At 39.9% G+C, this 20937-nt stretch overlaps 1 protein-coding gene and 1 non-coding gene across 2 annotated transcripts in view; one reads left to right on the top strand and one right to left on the bottom strand.

Moving 5' to 3' along the window:
* LOC100015953 (heparan-alpha-glucosaminide N-acetyltransferase-like) overlaps nucleotides 1-20937 on the bottom strand; it is a 159367-nt gene that overhangs the window by 13977 nt on the left and 124453 nt on the right. The window lies entirely within an intron of this gene.
* Nucleotides 12174-12277, top strand: LOC130456596 (U6 spliceosomal RNA). The gene has a single exon (XR_008915667.1). It is a non-coding gene; the product is annotated as a U6 spliceosomal RNA (small nuclear RNA).

The raw sequence follows: 20937 nt of genomic DNA, 5'->3' as shown, positions 1-20937 counted from the left end.
TCATCTCCCAGGCAAGGAAATCAAGGTCCAGATAGAATAATTGATTTCCCCAAGATCACCTGGGTAGTAAATAGCAGGATTAGGATTTGAACTCAGGTCTTCAGATTCTAAATCCAGCCTTTGTTCTACCACACCAGAGATGGAGAAGATCACTAACCATGTCACCTTGGAGCCTCCATCCCTTCAATTGTAGACTAGTCAATGTCACCTCCCCCTATCTCCTCCATCTCTCTGCTCCTGACACACCTTCTGGAATTATTCAAAAGCTGAGGTGTGAAAAGGAGGAAGAGTAAACAGAGCTGGTGAACTTGGAGTAAACATGGCCCCCACGAAGCGTCATTATTCCCCAAAGTGCCTTTGCAAGGCTCTGGGTTGCTTTTCTGTTTTCATCCCCTACCTGTATCTTATATCTCCCACCCAAGCCAGCTGTTGAGGCAACATGTGCTCCCCCTGTCTCTAAACCCCAGTCTCTTGAGTTTTCCCTTGGTCCTTTCCAAGTCAGCATGTTCCTTCTGCTCTTTTGAAATCTGGATTTATGAGACAATCTTTTCCAAACACCAAAAGACTGAAATGGAATAATGGCTAGGGCCAATTCAGCAAGGCCTGATGCAGCTGCGATTCTATCTCTCTCCTGGGCACAGAATGCTTCCTTGATGTAGTTAGTGCAAAGCTTTTACTAGCTCAACTTATGATGACATTTAGAGAATTCTGTCTGCCCTTCACCTTTGGTTTCTGTGGAAGGGTTGCAGCCAGCAGCTTGTCATCCATCACAAGAACTTCCAGCAGGACTGGGGTGTGGAAAGAAGGCCAGGTCCCTTTGCCTAATAGTCACCATTTTCTCCTCTTTCCTCCCATCTGGGGTGGGAGGGGGGCCAAGGCTGAGCATCCTCAGGAAATTCAAGCTGTTAATTGATTCTGCCTGCTTAGGGTGTTGGCTATTTCCCCCCACACTCCCAATACAATGCACCAAGAGTCTGGGCATGTCACAGCCTGAATGCTTAATATGCCTGTGTTGAAAACTGCAGACACCAACTTGAAACGTAAGGCTTTCATGTTTGGATGAAAGGCTGCCTGGTGGTTTGAAATTCAACCTCAAATATACATTGAAAACAACAACAAAAAAGGCGACTGGGGAGGGAAGGGGGAGTGCAAATACCTTGTAATTAGAGACTGAACAGAAACAACTGCTTGTAAGAACACTGGGCATGACCTTTATCCAACCCTTCTTCACTTCTTCAATGGACTCTTGTGAAAGCCCTAATTGGACTCCCTTTGCCTTCTCCAATCCATCTTTCTCACAGATGCTGAAATCACCTTCTGAAAGAATAGGTCTGACCATATCATCCCTTTACCCAAAAGCCTTCAGTGGTTCTGTATCACTTCTAGTATGTGGTCAAAACTCCTTACGTTGTTACTTCAAGCCCTTCACAATGTGGCTCCAGTTTGCCTTCGAGGATTATTTCACATTACTCCTCTTCACACATTCTTTGTTCCACTCAAACTGGTCTCGTTTTTCCTCACACTGGCATTTTATGTACCATCTCTCCCCTTGCATAGATTGTCCCCCAGTTCCTGCAAAGCACTATACCCTAAACCTGCTCCTTAAAATTCTTAGTTTCCTTTAAATAAGAAAGGTCTTTTCTGATTACCCAAGATAATAACTCTCTCTTCAAGTTCCCTTGTATTGACTTCTCTTGCATGTTGTATCTGCTCCCATTCCCATAGAGTGGAGGCTCCTTGAGGTCAGGGATTGTTTTTTGAAGATTGTCTTTGTTTTCCCTGTACCCAGAAGTACTTTGTATATAGTAGGTGCTTAATACATGCTAGATTTAATTGACTTTTTCATTTTGACCAATAATAAAGGACTCTGGGGATCACTGGAAAGTCACCTCTTAAAGATCTAGTTCTATGGATTTTTTCCAACCTTTACCTTGAGAGAAAAGGAATAGTGATATTAATTTTTTTCTATCAAGACCAAGATAACAGGAAATTATGGAAACAAGAAAGTATATACTTAAGGATAGTGGATATGGAATCGTAGAATCTGAGTTTGATAAAGGACCTCAGAGGGCATCTAATTCAATCCCTTCCCTGATGTACGAATCCTCTTATTGGATTCCAGAGAAGTGATTATCCAGGTTTGAACTCTTAAGTATGTCCACAGATAAGGTGCTTACTACCTCCTGAAGAATTAACCACTCTTCTGCGTTTGCCATGGCAGACTCCTTCCAGCAAAAATGGGAAATCAGAACAATTCCTGAGTGTTTTAAAATTCTCTGTTGCTTCCATTGAACCCCTTTGCTAATACCCTTCCTACTACTCAATCACCTCTTTTCACCTTGACTTCAAACAAGACAATTTGTAGAGGAGATTCTTATTCAAGTTCAGGTTGCCCTACAAAGCCTTTCCAACTCTGATATTCTAGGCAATTCTATATAAATCATTGAGCTCTGAACAAATGTATAATATTATAATGACTCATCCCAAGAAAGTTCCCATTAGAAGAGAGCTCGTGGCCTTACATCAAAGAAAACAATCTCTAAAGGTAGGAAGGATGGTAGTATTTGACAGGCAGCCCTGTCTTCTGTCCCCCTAAAATCAAGATTTGGAGGTTGATGCCTACACAGCAGTGAAAATTGCAAATCCCCTAACAGACCACTTGCCTTTGATTCTTCTAACCCTCCTAAAAGAACTTTAGACTCCACTGAGATGGAACATATAAAAAAGAGTTGGTTTTTTCTCTCCATCAATCTGAAATAATGGAGACACTTGAGAAATATCTAAGTCTGATGCCTTGATTATTTTGGCTGTTTCTTCCCAACTCAGTGTTGAGAGATAGGATTTACAAAGAGAAGGAAGAAGGATTTTGAGGCAGATCCATATACACAAAGAACTGATGAGATTCTGGTGCATGTACAAGTATGTGTGTGTGAATTATATGCACATTATGTGTGCTTACAAAGCACATGTTCTCCGGTCCCATCTTGGCACTAAAAATTGGATGCAGAATCATAGAATCTGAGCATGATGAAGGACCTCTGAGGTCATCTAATTCAATCCCTTCCCTGATGTAGGAATCCCCTTATTGGATTCCTGAGAGGTGATTATCCAGGCTTGAACTTTTAAGCATGTCCACAGATAAGGTGCTTACTACCTCCTGAGACAGTCCATTCCATTTCAGACACAAATCCTTGTATTGAGCTGAAATCTGCTTCCTTGAAATTTATGCCCAATGGTTCGTGTTCTCCCCTTTGGGGACAAGCATAAGTCAAATTCATCTTCTACACAGCAGTCCTTTAAATATTTGAAGACAGCAGATGCATATTTCATTCTAAACTTTTCCTTCTCTAAACCAGACATCTTCAGTTGATTTATCCATTCCACTTATGATATGGCATATTTATCCTTGCTGCCTTCCTTTGGACACTGTCTAGGCTGTCAATGCCTGTCTTCCAAAGTAGTACCCAGAAGAGACTACAATACTCCAGAAGTGAACAAGTGCTTGATTATCATCAAAAGCTACTCTGGTGCAAAATACATTCTCCCATTTGACTCCCACAACAGACCTGTGATGTAGCTGCTACAAGTATTACCATCTCCACTTCATGATAAGAAAATCAAGACTCAGAATATCAAGTAACTTGCCCAGGATCAAGTCAAGCCAAGGTCTTCCTGAGACCTCTTTCTACTATGTCACCTATATTTAGGGACCCATTTGAAAGGACTTTCTGACAAAATATAAATATCCACAGATTAAGAAAAAGAGCCATTACCAAATTTTTAAATAGTTCTGATATCGACATAAAGCTAAAGGGTCATGTTTGCTTAAAAAAAATCTGGGTGTAGGGCAGCTAGGTAGCCTAGTGGATAGAGTACTAGTCCTAGATTTGAGATGACTTCCATATAGATCCGGCCTCAGATACTTCCTAGTTGTGTGACTCTTGACCAGTCATTTAACCCTGTCTGCCTAGATTTCACCATTCTGACTTAGAGTTATTACTAAGACAGAAAGTAAGGGTTCAAAAGAAAAGAAGTGAAAAGCAGGGTGCTTAAATCAGTCTAGTAAAGGCAGAGGACAACTTGCTTGGGCTTGTTCTCTTGGTGTGAAAATGCAAAATTTATCAAGTTTGTGCACATTTTTGAAATCCAAACACAGGTTAATTTACTTAGATTTCAAAAAAGATAATTGATGAATTATTGATAGATTTTAAAAGAAATGCATAGTGAAAGATTACAAAAGGAAGTTTAGAAGGGGACACATTGAGACCAGAAAGGGATGCACATAAGAAATTAGCTTGTTAAATTTAATAGATATGTTTTAAAGAAAAGGCTGTATACAATAGAGACTTGTGGTGTCATAGACCCCCATTCCCTGTTTTTTGTATATTCATGTTTGTAAATATTTGTCAAGTTCATAATTTAAAAAAAAAGAAAAAGTTAAAATATATTTTAAGACAGGGATGTCAGAGGCTTGAGATTCTGGTATCCTATCAGCTTCCCAGACTAGCACCTAAAGAAGATGAGTGTTCTCTCCATCTCCAGCAGCTCTCTCCTAGGATATTCTTGGGATCTTCTAAAGCCTCCAATCTACTGGGTGAGTCTTTAGTAGAAAGACAACACTTTAGATTATGTGCTGGAATCTTCCTTACAACAAGAGAGATTATGAGAACTAACTTCTATATCCCTGCTTCCATTCCTTGGCACTCCTATAGCTTGCTGAGTGATGCCTGCCAGAGAAACAGTTATGTAATTCCAAGGAGGAGTTTAGAGACCCCCATAGCACAAGGGTAGACCTGGTCCAATTTATCCAATGGCTTCATCATAAAGACAAGGCAACCTGATCCCTGCTCATTCATCATGGCTAAGCGTTACTGACAGTCTTACTAACAACCCACTCTCTGGCTCACTTGCCTGCTCTTTCCCCTTCTGGCCCATTATGGGATCAAAACAATGGGATCTATTTTCATGGTGGGAGCCACAGCTGCCCCCTGTCAAGTAGAATTAGGCTTGATTATGGGTCATAATTTTGTGTATTGGGGGAAAAAAAGCAACTCGGACCAGTGATTGGGACAGGCATTGGGGACTTAACACCCAGTCATGACTGAATATAGCATATCAGAATTGGAAGCAAATGTCATCTATTGTTACCTACATCTGTATCTGAGGAGAAAGCCTCCCGATAGGATCCCTTTTTTGTTGTTCAGTCATTTTAGTCATGCCCGACTCTTTGTGTTCCCCTTTAGGGTCTTCTTGGTAAAGATACTGGAACGGATTGCCATTTCTTTATCCTGACCATTTTATAGATGAGGAAACTAAGGCAAACAGAGTTAACTGACCTGCCCAGAATTGCACATCTGTGACAATGAAATCACTTTAAAAGACTGATATATATTAATTTAAGGTCGCCAAGGAATTCAGCTATGTAATTCCTAAATGAAAACTCAAGTCAGCAGTCAACCTTTTATGGAGTTTAATTACAAACAGGAGGAAGAAAGGTATTAGAGATAGAGAGAGAGAGGGAGAGAGAAAGGGGAGAGAAGGGAATAGGGCTTAAATACCCCTTCTGTTTAGGCTGGGCCAAAAGGCCCAAGCCCTTAGATAGCTGAAGCAAAGAAAAGAGATCAGTCCCTATCACTCACATGACCAAAATGGAGAAACAGTCTCAGGGGCCTCCACCTCCAGCTTCCTTCCAAACAACCTTCTCAGAGCACCACCTCTCAGAGCAAAAACTCTCCAACCAACCACCCCTCAGTCCTCAGACCCCTCTCTCTTTAAGGAAACCATCCAAGTTCCCTCCCCTCAGTTCTCACATCTACCAATCACTGTCCATGTCTTCCCTGTGTCAATGGTGGCTCTAGCTTAACCCAGGACCACCCAGAGGTCTGTGGCTTTGCACATGTCTGTTGAAGGTCATATTCTCAAATAATTAAATCTTGATCTTTTGCTACAGCCCTTCCTAAATCCTGTTACCCTGAGTAGGGTGGAGATTGGAATAATTAAATTTTGATCTATGCTGCAGCCCTTCCTAAATCCTGTTAGGACTGAGTAGGGTGTAGATTGTAATTTCCAAGACCTGGTTCTGTCATTCCAAGTATCTCTATTGCATCAATTCTAAAATCAATCATGACTCAAAGAACTTCCTGTTCTATGCTTAAGCATAGGTCCAAGCCCTTTCCATTGTTCAGCAAAAGGTTTCTGTCCTAAAGTAATCTCAGGTAGGGAGGAGAAGGACCCTCTCTACCTAATGTTGGAAATGAGGAAATTTCCAACATTCATAAGTCTAAGAAATTTTAAGGTTTACACATCCCTTTACAATTGGCCATCAAACTATCTCTCAAGGCAGCCTCATCTGCTTTTGGATAGCTTTAGTTATAAGGAAGCATTTCCTTGTAGCAATTCAAAATCTGCCTTCCTGCAATATTTACCCATTGTGTTATCTTCCCCTCTTCAAATCCTTGAAGACCACTACCAGGTCCTCTCCTCTCAAACCATCAGGCATTTTTTTCTACAAACTAAACATCTCCAGTTTTTTTTTCCCCAGTGCTCATTATATGGATCAATTTCCTTTCCTTTCATCATCCTGGTACTCATCAGTATATCCTCCAATTTGTCAATGGCTTTCCAAAAATGAGACTCCAAGAACTGAACACAATACTCCAGATGTGATCTGGTCAGAACAGAGTATATACACTGGGATTATCACTTCCCTTGTTCTTGACATATGACTCTAATTGCAGCCCAAGATGACATTAATTTTTTGGCTGCCATGTCATGAAACTGGTCCATATTTGGTTTGCTAGTATTAAATGACAGAGTCAATACATGAACCCAGGTTTTCTTACTTCAAATCCAGAGGCTCCTCTTTTCTAGCTGTTTTATAATATAGCCTTTTCCTGAGGAATCAGTGGCAGGATATAGACATGGGTGATGAATCTGGGCTAATACATTCAAGGAGGCAAAAGCCTTGGGGCATCTCTGGCCCTACTTTTGATGGGAGGAATGAAGGCTGGCCCTTAATCTGGACAAGACAGCACATTTTGTCTTTAGTATTTCCACTTGCCCTCTCAGTATCCCTCTCTACCCTGAGCTACCCATCCACATTGCTTAACCAAAGCTGTTTCCACAGGGTCTTGTTCTTAGATAGCCACCAGGGAATCCCTCTAGGATATGACATTGAATTTCTTCTGGACAGGCTGATATCTCAATAGTAGACCGAAAAACCTTTACTCTCGAAAGAATGAATTTCTGAAAGAGAGAAGCATAGTGGAAAGTCTACTGGACTGGTGATTGGGAGACCTAATCCCAGCTCTGCCACTAATTACCCATGTGACCTTGAATAAGTCTTTTCATTTCCCTAGACTTTTGCTTGCTTATGTATAAAAGCAGGGTCGGGGGTGGGAGGGGGGCGTAACTCTTGTACGAAGCACATTATTAACTCAATCTAAATGAAAGCCACTTCTATTAATTCTGAAAGTGATTGATTGACCTCAGTGATTTTAAGGGTTCTTGCCAGGTCTCAAATTTTGTGTATTTTCTGCCTTTCAAGTTGTCTTACACTTTTCTCCATGTACTCTGTGATTCAGCTATTTTTCTTGGTCTATTTGCTGTTTCTCAAGCACAAAGAACACTCTTTTGCACTGGCTATCCCTCATGCCTAGAATTCTCTCCTTCCTCCCCAACCCCATCTCCTAGTTTCCCTGACTTCCTTCAAGATTCAACTTAAATCTTAATATCTTCAGAGTTCCTCCCTGGTCCCTCAGGTTCCTCCTGTCTTCTCAGATTATCTTCCATCTACTATGCATTTATCTTGGTATGCCTCTCGTTATTCATATGTTGTGCTATATCTGATTAGATTATGTGCTCCTTGGACCATTTTTCTTGTCTCTGAATCCCTAGTACTTAGCCCAGTGCCTGCACATAGTAAAGGCTTAATAAGTATTTTTCACTGAATAGATGATTGTATTTTGCGAACCAGAAAAAGATGTAGGAGAGCCATCAGGAACTCCTACATCAATGTCCTCCAAATAACATGACATATGTGGTTACTTCCTTGGCCTACATGTAAGAATTTTCTTTCAGTGCTCTCATGATGTCACTATGTCACCTAGACCTGAGTCTCGCCTCCTCAGGTTTTCTATTTCTTTTCTGGAGGAACAGTGTGGTACATTGGGCAAAGCACTGCATTTGGATGGCCTGGGTTTCACTTGATTTCTCTGATCCTCAGTTTCCTCATCTGTAAATTGAATAAAGTGCTAGACTAGTTAATCTCTCAGGTCCTTTTCAGTTCTAAGTATTGGTCACTAAGAAAGTGGACTGGAAAATATTAACAGGGCTGGTTGGGCCAGGCTGAGCTGGTCTCAGCTCTTTCTGGGATTTTTGTGGGTGGAAGTGGTGGGCCCTTGGCAAAATCTTCTCTGTATTTCTCTGACAGGCTGAGAAGAGGATTAGGATTTCTAGAAAACTGATCCTGCCCCTTGGAAAGAACAACTTGGGCCAAATGGGGACAACTGGTCTTTTAGATCCTGCTTCTTGTTTTCTCTGTCTTTCATCCAACCTCTTAATGCAATGTGTTTTTAGTCTTCATGGAAAATTAAATGAGGATGTCCAATCTCCGCCCCCATGTCCCCTGTGTCTCCCTTTGCCAGTGGGGGCTTTTGTCAGCCCACAGCTCTCACTTGTCCTCCACAAACCAAGGGCTGCCTGCAAATTTGTGCCTTGATTAAGCTGATAAAGTGGAGTCCTGTTCTCTAATCAATAAATTGGGACTGAGGAACCGCAGCACTCAATTTTCTCCTTAGTTTGCTTGATTGCTAAGACCACTAGAACTTGCCCCCTGTGGGTCCTGTTCAGGAGAGAATGGGCAGCTTAACCCTTCATGACAGGTCTTTTCTGAGTCTTAAATGAGGGCCTAGACGTGGGTCAATTATCTACCACTTAGGCTGTACAGAGCTAACAACATGGAGAGGGCTGGGCGATGAGGCAACAGGACCAGTGGGTCTCTGGCTTCTTGGAGAAGCCCTTTCTCAGATTCCAGGAACCCCAAGATAGTTCAGGGGTCCCAAGAATGAACAAGCAAAAAGCATCAGAGAATTTCAGAGTTAGAGGGGACCTCAGCAACCCTTTGGTCAAACTCAGACTCCTCTAAAGAATCCCTACCAGAACAAATATGGCAAGTGGCCATCCTGCCTCTGCTTCAAGAGCTCCAGTAATGGGAAACTCCCTACCTCCTGAGAGGGTGCAGGTCATTTTGGGTGGTTCTAATTGTTAGGAAGTTTGGCTTGACATTAAGCCCAAGTTCTTCTCTACAACTTCTAAACCTCCATCTGATTCTCTGATTCCTTGACCCCCCCCCTTTTTTTCCCTTGATGGCTAAACAGATAAGGGAAATTCTTCTTTCTTATGAAAATAACTTTGGATCCTTTTGGACGGTGATAAGGTCACAGATCATAAGGTTTAGAGATGGAGGAGATCTTAGAGGCTAACTTATCCAACCATTTCATTTTACAAAGGCACAAAGGGGTTCAATGATTTACCTGTGATCCCAGCTGCCACATGTCAGTCAGAATTCAAACTCAGATCTCTCCCAACCAAGCGTAGTAAGTATTCTTTGCAAACACATTTTTCATAGTAACACAGACTCTGAGATGGTTGTTCCCTAATCATTTTGTCAGGCCCATATTCACTCTAGTCCAGGATTAAAATTTTAAAAGGAACACCAAGGATTGAGTACTTGCCCACTATGACATCTTTGTAAATAATAGTAATAGACAGCTGAGTGGCACAGTGAATGTATCACCAGCCCTGGAGTCATAAAGACCTGAGTTCAAATCCAATCTCAGACACTTACAAGTTGTGTGACCCTAGGCAAGTCACTTAATAACCCTGTTTGCCTCCATTTTCTCCTCTGTAAGATGCTGTAGAAGGAAATGACTCCAATCTACTTGCCAAGAAAACTCCAAGAGAGATCACAAAGAGTTTGAAACAACTGAATATAATAATAATAACTTGGAAGGTATTCAAAATAGGCTGGAGGACCTTCAGATCATGGATGCCATATGAAGACTGGATGGGGGGGGAGGCATCTGGGTAGCTTGGTGGATTGAGAGCCAGGTCTAGAGATGGGAGGTCCTAGGTTCAAAGCTGGCCTCAGACACTTTCCAGCTGTGTGACCCTGGGCAAGTCACTTGACCCCCATTGCCTAGCCTTTACCACTCTTCTGCCTACCAAGATGGAAGGTAAGGATTTAAAAAAACTGGATGAAGGATGATAATAATAATAGTAGTAGTAGCTATTATTTATATAGCGCCTATTATGTACCAAGCACTCTGCTAAATGCTTTACAAATATTGTCTCATTTTATTCTCACAACATAACTTGGAGGTAGGTGCTATTACTCTCCCCATTTTATAATTGCAGGCAGAAGTTAAATGACTTGCCCAAGGTCATATGGCTAATACATGTCTGAAGTGGGATTTTACTTCAGTTCTTCCTCAATCCAGGTCTAGTGTTTTATTCACTGTACTACTTTACTGCCCAGGACTTAGGAAAATTTGGCTAAGTGAGTAGAGGTCCAGGGGAGACCTTCCGGGAGCCTCAATTTCTCATTGTAAAAGATGAGAATAAAATGAGATGAATATAAGTTAAATGTTTTAAATTCCTTAATACATTATGTAAATGTCAGCTAATATTAGTTGTTGAACTTGCATCCTCTGAAGAGAAGGTGGCCTCATCTCTTGTGGAATATTATCTCCTGGTTAATTATGGAAATTAAAGGAGAGGAAGTGTAGGGATAAGGGTGACTTTGGCCAGCATCCTGACTATGCAAACCTGGGCCAAATTTGTCTCAGGTCCCAGGATTCCCTGATGTCTCGATTATTTCCTAACACCTGGATAGTTCTGCCACATCTGGAGACAGGGTGGGAGCTTGCATACTGGAGAAATCAGTTCACATCCCATCAGTGATGGGAATGGATGACGTGAGTGCAGATTAGGCTTCCTCTTGGGAATCTCCAGGCTTAGGTAATGTGGAATGTGGCCAAGTTCCAATTACAAAGACCTAGGACATCACAAGGAGACAGACAGCTTGCCATTTCAGAAAGCCAACCATATCTTAGAGATGGCCCTCCTGTACTCAGGGGGCATTCACTGCTGGATTCTCCAACCAACAGAAGACACTTAAATGGGATTTTTTTGATCCTGTTAAAGAATACAATAGAAATAGCACTGATTTGTGCAAAACTGAGTTTTTAGCCTTGGCTCTGCCACTTATTAGCTGTGTACCTTGGACAAGTCACTAAGTCTCTTTGAGTCTCAGTTCTCTCATCTGTAAAATGGATATAATAGTTACTGCCCTATCTCTCTGGACGTTGTGTGTAGATCAAAGGAAATAAGGCATTCTGTGAGGCTTCTGTGAGGTCAATTATAACACTGTTCTTTGCCCAGGGATGGGATTGCGGTTGGCTCTCCAGGAAGCAGAAATCACTCAGATGAGTATTCAAGGACAAATGTCTTATGGGAAATGTGGGGTGCTGAAAAAATTACTGACTTTTTGGGGTCCCCTGCACCCTCCCCCTACTATTTGCTAGTTATATAAGTTGTATATCCATGAGCAAATACTTTCAACTCTCTGAATCTCAGTTTCCCCCTTTACAAAATGGGTATGATACTTATTCCATTTTCTTCCCAGATCTTCAATTAAAAAAAAAAGTGTAAATCTTAAAGCACTCTATAAATATGAACTATTATTATTGAGAGAATTTTCTACTTCTATTGATAGAAACCATGCTTTCTACTGTTCTTGGATGCCCCATAACACCTAAAATGGGTGCTTGGCGCACTATGGTTGCTTATTCGATCAAAGAACAAGCATTTTCAGTTGCCCGTAATGATTCAAAACACTGTGCTAGGTAGGCACTAGAGGTACAAAGAAAAAAGTTAAACAGTTTCTGCCCTCACAGAGCTTCCATTCTTGGCATGTTGAAGGCACTCAATAAATATTTCTTGTTTGATTGGGTGAGCATATAGGGCAGCTAGGCATTTAGAACACTGGACTAAGAATCACAAAGACATGTCATGAATTCAAATCTGGCCTCAGACAGTTACTGGCTGTGTCATCCTGGGCAAGTCACTGAACCCTGTTTGCCTCAATTTCCTCATCTTTAAAATGAATTGGAGTGCTTGCTTCGGCAGCACATATACTAAAATTGGAACCATATAGAGATTAGTATGGCCCCTGTGCAAGGATGACATGCAAGTTCATGAAGTGTTCCATATTTTTTGATCACCCCAGTGCAAACATCAACAGCATGAAAATGGGTTTTGACCAAGGACACATGTAAAACCCAGTGGAATTGCATGTCAGCAATGGGAAGGGCAGGGGGAGGGGAGGGAAAGAATATGATTCTTGTAACCCAGGAATTATGTTCTAAATTGACTAATTAAATAAATTTTTCAAAAAAATAAAACCTATTAAAATAAAAAATAAAATGAATTGGAGAAGGAAATGGCAAACCACTATAGTTATCTTTGACATGAAAACCCCAAAAGGGGTCAAAGAAAGTCAACTATAACTGAAAAATAACATTAGCATGCACATCTAAAAGATCTACAAAATAAATACAGGATGATTTATGGAGGTGGAGTGCTAGTCATTGGGAAAACTATGAAGTGCTTCGCATAGAAGGCTGAGTAGAGTTTCAAGAAAGGAAAGGATTCTAAGGGGCAGAGAAGGAAGAACAGCCACAACAAAGGCAAGGAGGTTGAAGAGAGTGTCATAGTGGCAGAAGAGCAGGAAGGTCAGTTTGTGCAGGAATTATAATATATATATATATACATATATATATATATATTATAATAAGGTTATAAAGGTAGATTTGGGTTTGGTGGTGCATAGTAAGTGGGGCATAGATATATCTGATCCTAGTTACAATTGGAAATTATTAAGTTGGGGAATAGTATGGTCATACATGTGCTGTGGGAAGATCACTTTGGTAGCTGCTTGGAGGTTGGATTAAAATGGGGAAGGGCTTGAGATAGGGAGACCAGTAATGAGCACATTGTAGTAGTCTAGGCAAGGGACCATGAGAACCTGACCTTGGGTGATAGCTATTAGAAAAGAGAGCAGAGGAAGATTGAAGAGATGTTGTTGAGGTAAAAACAAAAAGATTTTGCAACTGATTGGGTATGGAGGATAAACTTAAGAGAGGACCTAAGAACAGTGGCAAGAGTTTCAACTTGGATTACTGGATAGAAAGTGGTACGCTTAACAGAAATACGAAAGATTGGAAGAGGGATGCTTTTTTGATATATTGAGTTTGAGATTCCTATTAGATATTTAGTTTGAAATATCCAAAAGGCAGCGGGAGTTGCAAAACTGAAGCTTAGAAGAGACTAGAGCTACATTTATAGATTGAAGAGACATCTGTGGAGAAATGATAATTAAACAGGAGGAGGAGGAAAGGAAGAAGAGGAAGAAGAGGAGAAAGAGGAGAAAGAGGAGGAAGAGAAGGAAGTGGAGGAGGAGAAAAAAAGAGACCATTATTTATATAATGCTTTAAGATTTGAAAAGCAATGGGAAAAGACCTGTTTGTACAAAAATATTTGTAGCTGCTCTCTTTGTTGAGGCAAAGAATTGGAAACTAAAGGAATGTCCCTCAATTGGGGAATGGCTGAACAAATTGTGGTATATGATGGTGTTGGAATGCTATTGTGTTATAAGGAATGATGAGCTGGATGATTTCAGAAAGAGCTGGAAAGATCTCCTCCATAAACTGATACAGAGTGAAATAAGCAGAACCAGGAGAATATTGTACACAGAAACAGCAATATGGTGGAACAATCAAATGTGATAGACTTTGCTAGTAATAGAAGTACAATGATCCTGAACAATTCTGAAGGACTTAAGAAAAAGAATGCTATCCACCACCAGTGAAAAAGGTGGTGTCTGAATGCAGATTGAAGCATCACTTGTTTATTTGGATATATATTTTAGGGTTTTGGTTTTATAAGATTATTCATTTACAAAATGAATAATATGTAAACATATTTTGGGTGATAATACATGTATAATTGAGATTAAATTGCTTGCCAGCTCTGAAAGGAGTGAGGAAAGAAGGAAAGGGGACAATTTGGATTATATAACTTCAGAAAACTCATATGGAAATGTGTTATGAAAATAAAAATAAAAATAGAAGATACAGAGAAGTGGCAGATATACTTTGATAAAGGGAATTTAGTCAAGGAATTTCTTATATCATTGAACTCAGAATAATGGTCCAAAATGCCCAATACTCATGTTACTCATAGTTTGTACTAATAAAGACATATTGAATTAAAAAAAAGATTTGATAAGCACTTTATAAATATCCAATTTGACCCTTAAAATAACCCTGGTAGGTAAGTGCTAATATTGTCCCCATCTTAAAGATAAGGAAACAGGTCTTGATTTGCTCAGCAACTAACATCTAATGTTTGAGGCTGGATTTGAATTCAGGTCTTTCTAACTAAAGGTCCAGAATTCTTACTGTTGTACCATTTTTAGTGCCAGTTAGCCAAGAAAAGCATGAGCTCCATGTCTTCTTTATAATTCTAACATGCTTGTTAAACGTGGGAAATGGCTTGGCACTAATGCAGCACTTCTCCTATGTGGTCATAACATCTACAATGTAACTTGACCAATATGATATACAATGCATTTCTAGAATACTTCTATATTTTAATGGAAACATTATTAATATAATTACTTTCTTCAGCAACACAAATCAGAACCTACCCACCTTCATCCTCTACAGTTCTTAGTCATCCTTTCTCCTCCCTGGAAGACCCAACATACTTCCTAAGGGCATTCCTCTAGGTCTCTTGACATCCTAGGGGGTCCACTGATTATCTCTTGATTTTATGAGGTATCAAGATAGTTGACCCACTTCCTTACCTGTTCATACTTTTAAAAATTAATTAAATTAATTAATATTTTAAAATTAAACATTTTATCTTTTCTAACACTTCTTGTATATTTTTATTGGCAATAAGTTGGAGCCTACTTATATCTCTTTGGATCCCCCTCAGATTTTATCCTTTAGATTCTGTGACACTCCATTACCAGAAAAATACTGGCATCAGCATCTTCCCTTTCCAATCCATACTACGTTAAACTGCAAACTTGATATTTCTAAAACTCATATCTGATCATGTCATGCCCCTACTCTAAAATCTTCAATGGCTCTCTAATTCTTCTAAATTTTAAGATCACATCCTCTGTCTAGAATTTAAAACCCTCTGCAGTCTGACTCCTACCAACCTTCCTATTCTTATTTCTGATTATTTTTCTTTATATAGTTTCCATTCCAGTCAAACAGACATGCTAGCTTTTCTCTAAACACATTTTTTTATCTCCCACTTTATGACTCTGTCCAGGTTCTCTCCCATGTCTAGAATACATTCCTATTTTCCCTGTGTTTCAAAAAAATCACTGACATTCTTCAATTCACAGCAAGAGGTGCCACCTTCCAAATGAGGTCTTTCTTGATGCTCCTACAGTCATGAGCATTCACCCCCTTCATATCACTTTTTCATTATTTACTTTCTATTCATATACTTGTATATAAGTTGTATCTCTTCCAGTAGGTAAGAAGTTCTCTGAAAGCAGCAACTATTCCATATTTTTTGTCTTTCTATGCACAGTTCCTAGTATAGGACACATGTTACTATTTTTCACACATTTCAGTCATATCTGATTCTCCATGACCCCATTTGTGATTTTCTTGTCAAAAATACTGGAGTGGTTAACCATTTCCTTCTCCTGCTCATTTTACGTATGAAGAAACTGAGGCAAACAAGGTTAAGTAACTTACTTGGTGTCACATAGCTAGTAAGTATCTGAAGCCTGATTTGAACTCAGAAAGAGGAGTCTTCCCAACTCCCATCCTGTCCACTGCACCACCAAGTTGCCCTACAGTACCTATAAGAGATGCCCAATATATTATTGTTGAATCATATCATACTCAACTAAAAAGATGGTTCTTTGTTTCAAAGAGAAGTTGTGACAACATCATACAACTAGAAATATGTGCAGATCTCTGAGAATTCAAGAATTCTGGAAGATGAGAATGTCCTTGGAAGGAAGGATTCATCAGGAGAGGCTAAAAATTCCCCTGGAAAGTGGAAATGTTACTCACACATAATCTTTGATCTTTGTTATTATACCCAACAATGCCTACCTGAGTTTAAAACTCTTAATAGTCTAGCATTAACGTAAGAATACATTTTGGTATGGTGGATAGAGGATTTGAGAAAGTTCAGTAGGAGGGAAGGACCTGCAGACCCAGTGGAAGTCTTCACAATTTTGCTCCAGGTCAGCCCTCTATAATGTAATCTTGATCAGCTACAACAAATGCTTATTTTGACTGGTCTATTCCTTTCAATTGCATGTAGAAACATTTTTTAATTGCTTTCTGACCTTTTGCAATCCAAATTCTCTCTTTCTTTCCCTCCACTCCCTCCTCCCCAGACTAAACAATCTGATAATAGGTTTCTCCAGTGTACAACAGATACTTAGTGAGTTCCTACTCTGTGAAGAGCATTGTGCGAGGAACAATAGGAGTTACAAAATTTAGATGAGATTCAATTCTTGTCCTAATGGACCTATCATTCCAGTAGGGAAATGTGACACATATATTCTCAGCTCTAAAGAATATTACTGACTGGGAGGTAATAGCAAAGGCTTCTAAGGGGAACCCACATTTGATTTGGGCCTTAAAGCATGGGTAGGAAGTCAACTGGTTAGCAATTTCCATTTGAGAAAGCATTGAAGCCAGCCATCCTTCACTCCCTTCCCAGTGACCTTCCTGACTCTGGAAATTTGTACCTCTTCTCCATACCTATTTTCTGATTCTCTGCTCCTTTTTATACATTGACTTTCCCTGTTAGAATGTAATCTCCCTAAGGGCAGGAATTCTCTTTCTTTTTGCTTGTATTTGTAATCAATATAAGCCCTTGATAAATTCTTGGGAAGAATGGGCTTTCCAATGCACAATAGTCTCTGACTGCTGTGATATAGTAGAACAGAAAATCTGTTTTACTTGAAGGCAGAAGAAACCTGGCTTTAACCTCCCCTCCTAACATTCTCATCCACATTTACCAGCTGTGGCCATGGACGTCCATTAACCTCCCAGAACCTTAGTTTCTTCCTTTGTAACCTGGACATAATAATAATACCTTCATCTTGGGATTCTTGGTTCAAATGAGATAATATATGTAAGTCATCCAGCAAATTTTAAAATCCTGAGATGTCAGCTATTATTATTATCATTATCATTTCCCTAAGGGACTCCTACTCTGGGAATAAACAATTTACTCACTCAGTAGGATATAGTCTGCTTATGGACATGTAGCCTCTGTGCTCCTTGGAAAGAGACTTGGAATCAGAGAATCATAAATCTAGCCTTGGAAGAGAACTTCCAAAGTGATCTGGTCAAACCTGATCATTTTACAAATGGGGAAACTGAGGCCCAGACTGGCTAAGTGGTCTGCTTAGGAATCCACATGTAGTAAGTAGCAGAACTGGTATTTGAACTCAAGTCCTCCCACTCTAAGTCTGGCAGTTTCTACCATATCATACCTAAAGACCAAAAGATAAAAGGGTCAAGAAGCTTGCTCAGTACCAGGCATTACAGCACTAGGGTTCAAGGTCCTTTTCCTTCTGCATTAAAAAGTCAAGATCAAGGCCAAAAAAGAAGACATATTTTCAAAAAGCCATTTGCTATTGACCAAAAATTAGCCTGGCCTCAAGGTTTCTTTCCCATCTTCTGCAGCAGTCAGTCCCTAAAGACCAGGCCCTGGGTTCTGCCAAAGAGCTGAGCACAAAGGTAGTGGAGACTGATTACTTGGAAAGTGGGCACCTGGGACTTTGGGGGTATATGTAAACAGAGGGAAATTTGCATGATTTTGAGACAGAAATCAGAATAAGTGCTAGTTCTTAGTAACTGCTGAGCTAAGCACTTGTCTGAATCCAATAGTTCATTTTCATAATGGAATATTGAACTTTAATAGTAATTTACACTAGCGTATTTACTCCCCTCCTTACCTTGATCAGCAGCAAGATTATTGGTTTTTAACACCCTAAGAAGCCCCAATAAGGTCAAGTAGAAAGGGGAACAGTGCTGGTTACAACTGGAAAAATTGGCATTAAGGGTCAAATACGTTCTCCAACTAAAGCTGTTGTTTTTGAACATACCTACTAGAATCGGGCATCATGTTGCTTGGTCTAATGACTGCAAGATCGCTATTCTCTATTCCAGCCTCCTCACAACTCCCTTGTTCATCCTACCTCTATGTCTTCTCTTATGCTATTCCTCCTATGGGAATCCATTTCCCTCTCCATCTATTTGAATCCTACCAGGTCTAATCTAAGATTCAGCATCAAATCATCTCATCTAGCTCTTCTCTCCCATTTTCAGATTAGGAGGCTGAGGTCCAGAGCCAGGAAGTGATTTGCCCACAATCACATAGATGCCAAGTAGCAAAGATATGATTTGAAGCCAAACCCTTCAATATCAAAGCCACTACCTTGAGTTGGCCCTCCAGGGTCCAGGCCAAGTTCATCTTCCTCCCCAAAACCTTCCTAGATGGTTCCGGTTCACATTTATCTTGTCTCTCCCTGTTTTTCCAAGGGTAGCACTTATCTATACCATTCGACTTGAACTTGATTATATTTAACACTTTGCATTTTGTCATGCCATCCTCTTGCTCAGAAGCTTTAATAGCTGTCCATGGCACACAAAAAATGTCCAAACTCTTTAGCCTGTCATTCAAGGGCCTCCATAATTCTATTCCCATCTACCTAGTCACCTTTGCCCAAACTCAGCCCCCCATTGGTGACACAGTAAAGGTATAGACCACTGCCACTGGAATCAGAGGAATGGGACCAAGTTTCTGTCACCTCTAATGCTTCCTCCTCCTTCCCTTCAAAATCCCACCAATTAGAAGCAATCTCACCCTCCACGGACTTCTTGTGGTATACTCTGTACCTTTTCCAAGTGCTAATTGGATTTTATGTTGAATAGGTTTTGTTGATAATTTTTTACCATTGTTTGTATCCATTTCCCACTTTTCCAAATAGGAAATAATGGAACAGGAGGCAGAATACTTAAGTTTAGAGTCTAATAAGGGGGAGACAGATCCTATGGATGAGTCATGGCCAGGAAAGAATATTTTAATCTGGAAAGTTACAGGGATGGTTGGTGGAGCCATAGAGAAGTCAACTGTCATATCCTTTCTAGTAGCAGGGGCAACGTTGATTTAATTGTGGTTCCATAACTGAGTCCTAGTTCTTATATTTATTAAATCAGTTATCTCAGAAATAACATTTGAACTCTCTGATCCTCAGTTTCTCATCTTTAAGATAGAGTCAATGACAGGATTTCTTTTAATTAAGTGAATTGGATGAGTTCAATCTAGTACTGAGAGGGTGGACTAGATGATCAATAAGGCACCTTCTATCTCTCCTTCCTGAGATCTATTATAAATAAAGTCAATCAACAAGTATATTTTTTGAATACCTACTATGTGTCCATCACAGTGCTAGGTACTGGTACTACAAAGAAAGGAAAAAAACAGTCCCTACCCTCAAGGAGTTCCCAAACTAATGAAAGAGATAGTATGCAAATATGATGGCATGATCCTTTGCTTTAAAAGAATTTAGAAAATTTAAGAGGCATCAATGAAAACACAATTCTTTCCAGAGATAGGAACCAGTCTGTGCAAAAGCATGGTGTCTGGAGATGTAATCGTGTGTGGGAAACAGCAAGTAGAGCAGGTTGGCTAGAAAAGGGAGTTCATAAGAGGAAGTAATCTGTAATAAATGGAACCAGACTGTGAAGGATTTAAAATGCTAAATCAAGAGCACTTTGTTTTATCCTAGAGGCAAAAGGATACAGGAGCTCCTTGAGCAAGGAAAGGCAATCAGACCAAATTTTAGGGAAATCTCTTTGGCAACTCAGTGGAAGATAGATCAAAGAAGGGATTGACTAGGAAGGGAATACAAGTATAAGGGCAGTGTATTAGTTTAGGTAAGATGCAATGAAGTACTGAGCTGGAGTGGTGGCCATGTGAGTGGAGGGGAAGAAAAGTATATGAGTAATATTGGGGATGTCGAATCAACAAGACTTAATAATTCACTTAACAATTGATGAGAGAGAATAAAAAATCAAAGATGAGTACAGGGTTGTAAACTTGGAAAGGATGGCCATATCCTTTATAGAAATGGTGTTAAACTCAAATAGAAAGAGATCCTTGGGGTAAAAGACTTTAAAAACCACAAATTAACATTATTTTGTTGTTTTGTTATTTCTTTTGTTAAACATGTCCTGATTGCATTTTAATCTGGTTGTCTAGCATCTCTGCTCTATCTATGAGAATAGGGAAATTAGGAAGAAGAGTAGTTTTGGGGTGGGGAAAAGAAAATAGGTCCTCTTTTAGACATATTACGTTCAATATACCTATAAGACATCCAGTTGATAATGGGGAACAAGATCTGTGGAGATTGGGATATACAGATCTGGGAGTCACCTGTTCAGGAATAATAATGAAATCCAAATGATCTCTTGAGATCATCAAGCAATAGGGTGTAATGAGGAAAGAAGACTAGACAGAGCCTTGGAAGATTGCCATCCTTATCAGGCAAGGCATGGATAATGATTCAGTCAAGGAGGATAGGCGCTGATGGACAAAGTCTTTGAGCATTCTGCTGGTTGCACTTGAACTTTCCATCTTTTATTCCTTATTCTTTCTATATCATTCACCCACTGTCTACTCATTTCTCCACCTACTTGCCTACCACCTAATCATTTCCTTGATGACTTTCTACTGCCTTTTATGCTAAAGTCACCTCCTAATATCAGTATGTACTTGTGGGTCCCATCCCTATTAGAATGTGATTTTACT

Source organism: Monodelphis domestica, chromosome 1 (assembly GCF_027887165.1).
Source record: "Monodelphis domestica isolate mMonDom1 chromosome 1, mMonDom1.pri, whole genome shotgun sequence".
In the NCBI taxonomy this organism is placed as follows: Eukaryota; Metazoa; Chordata; class Mammalia; order Didelphimorphia; family Didelphidae; genus Monodelphis; species Monodelphis domestica.
The sequence above is the reverse complement of the archived record's forward strand: the minus strand, read 5'-3'. Positions and strand labels throughout refer to the sequence as shown.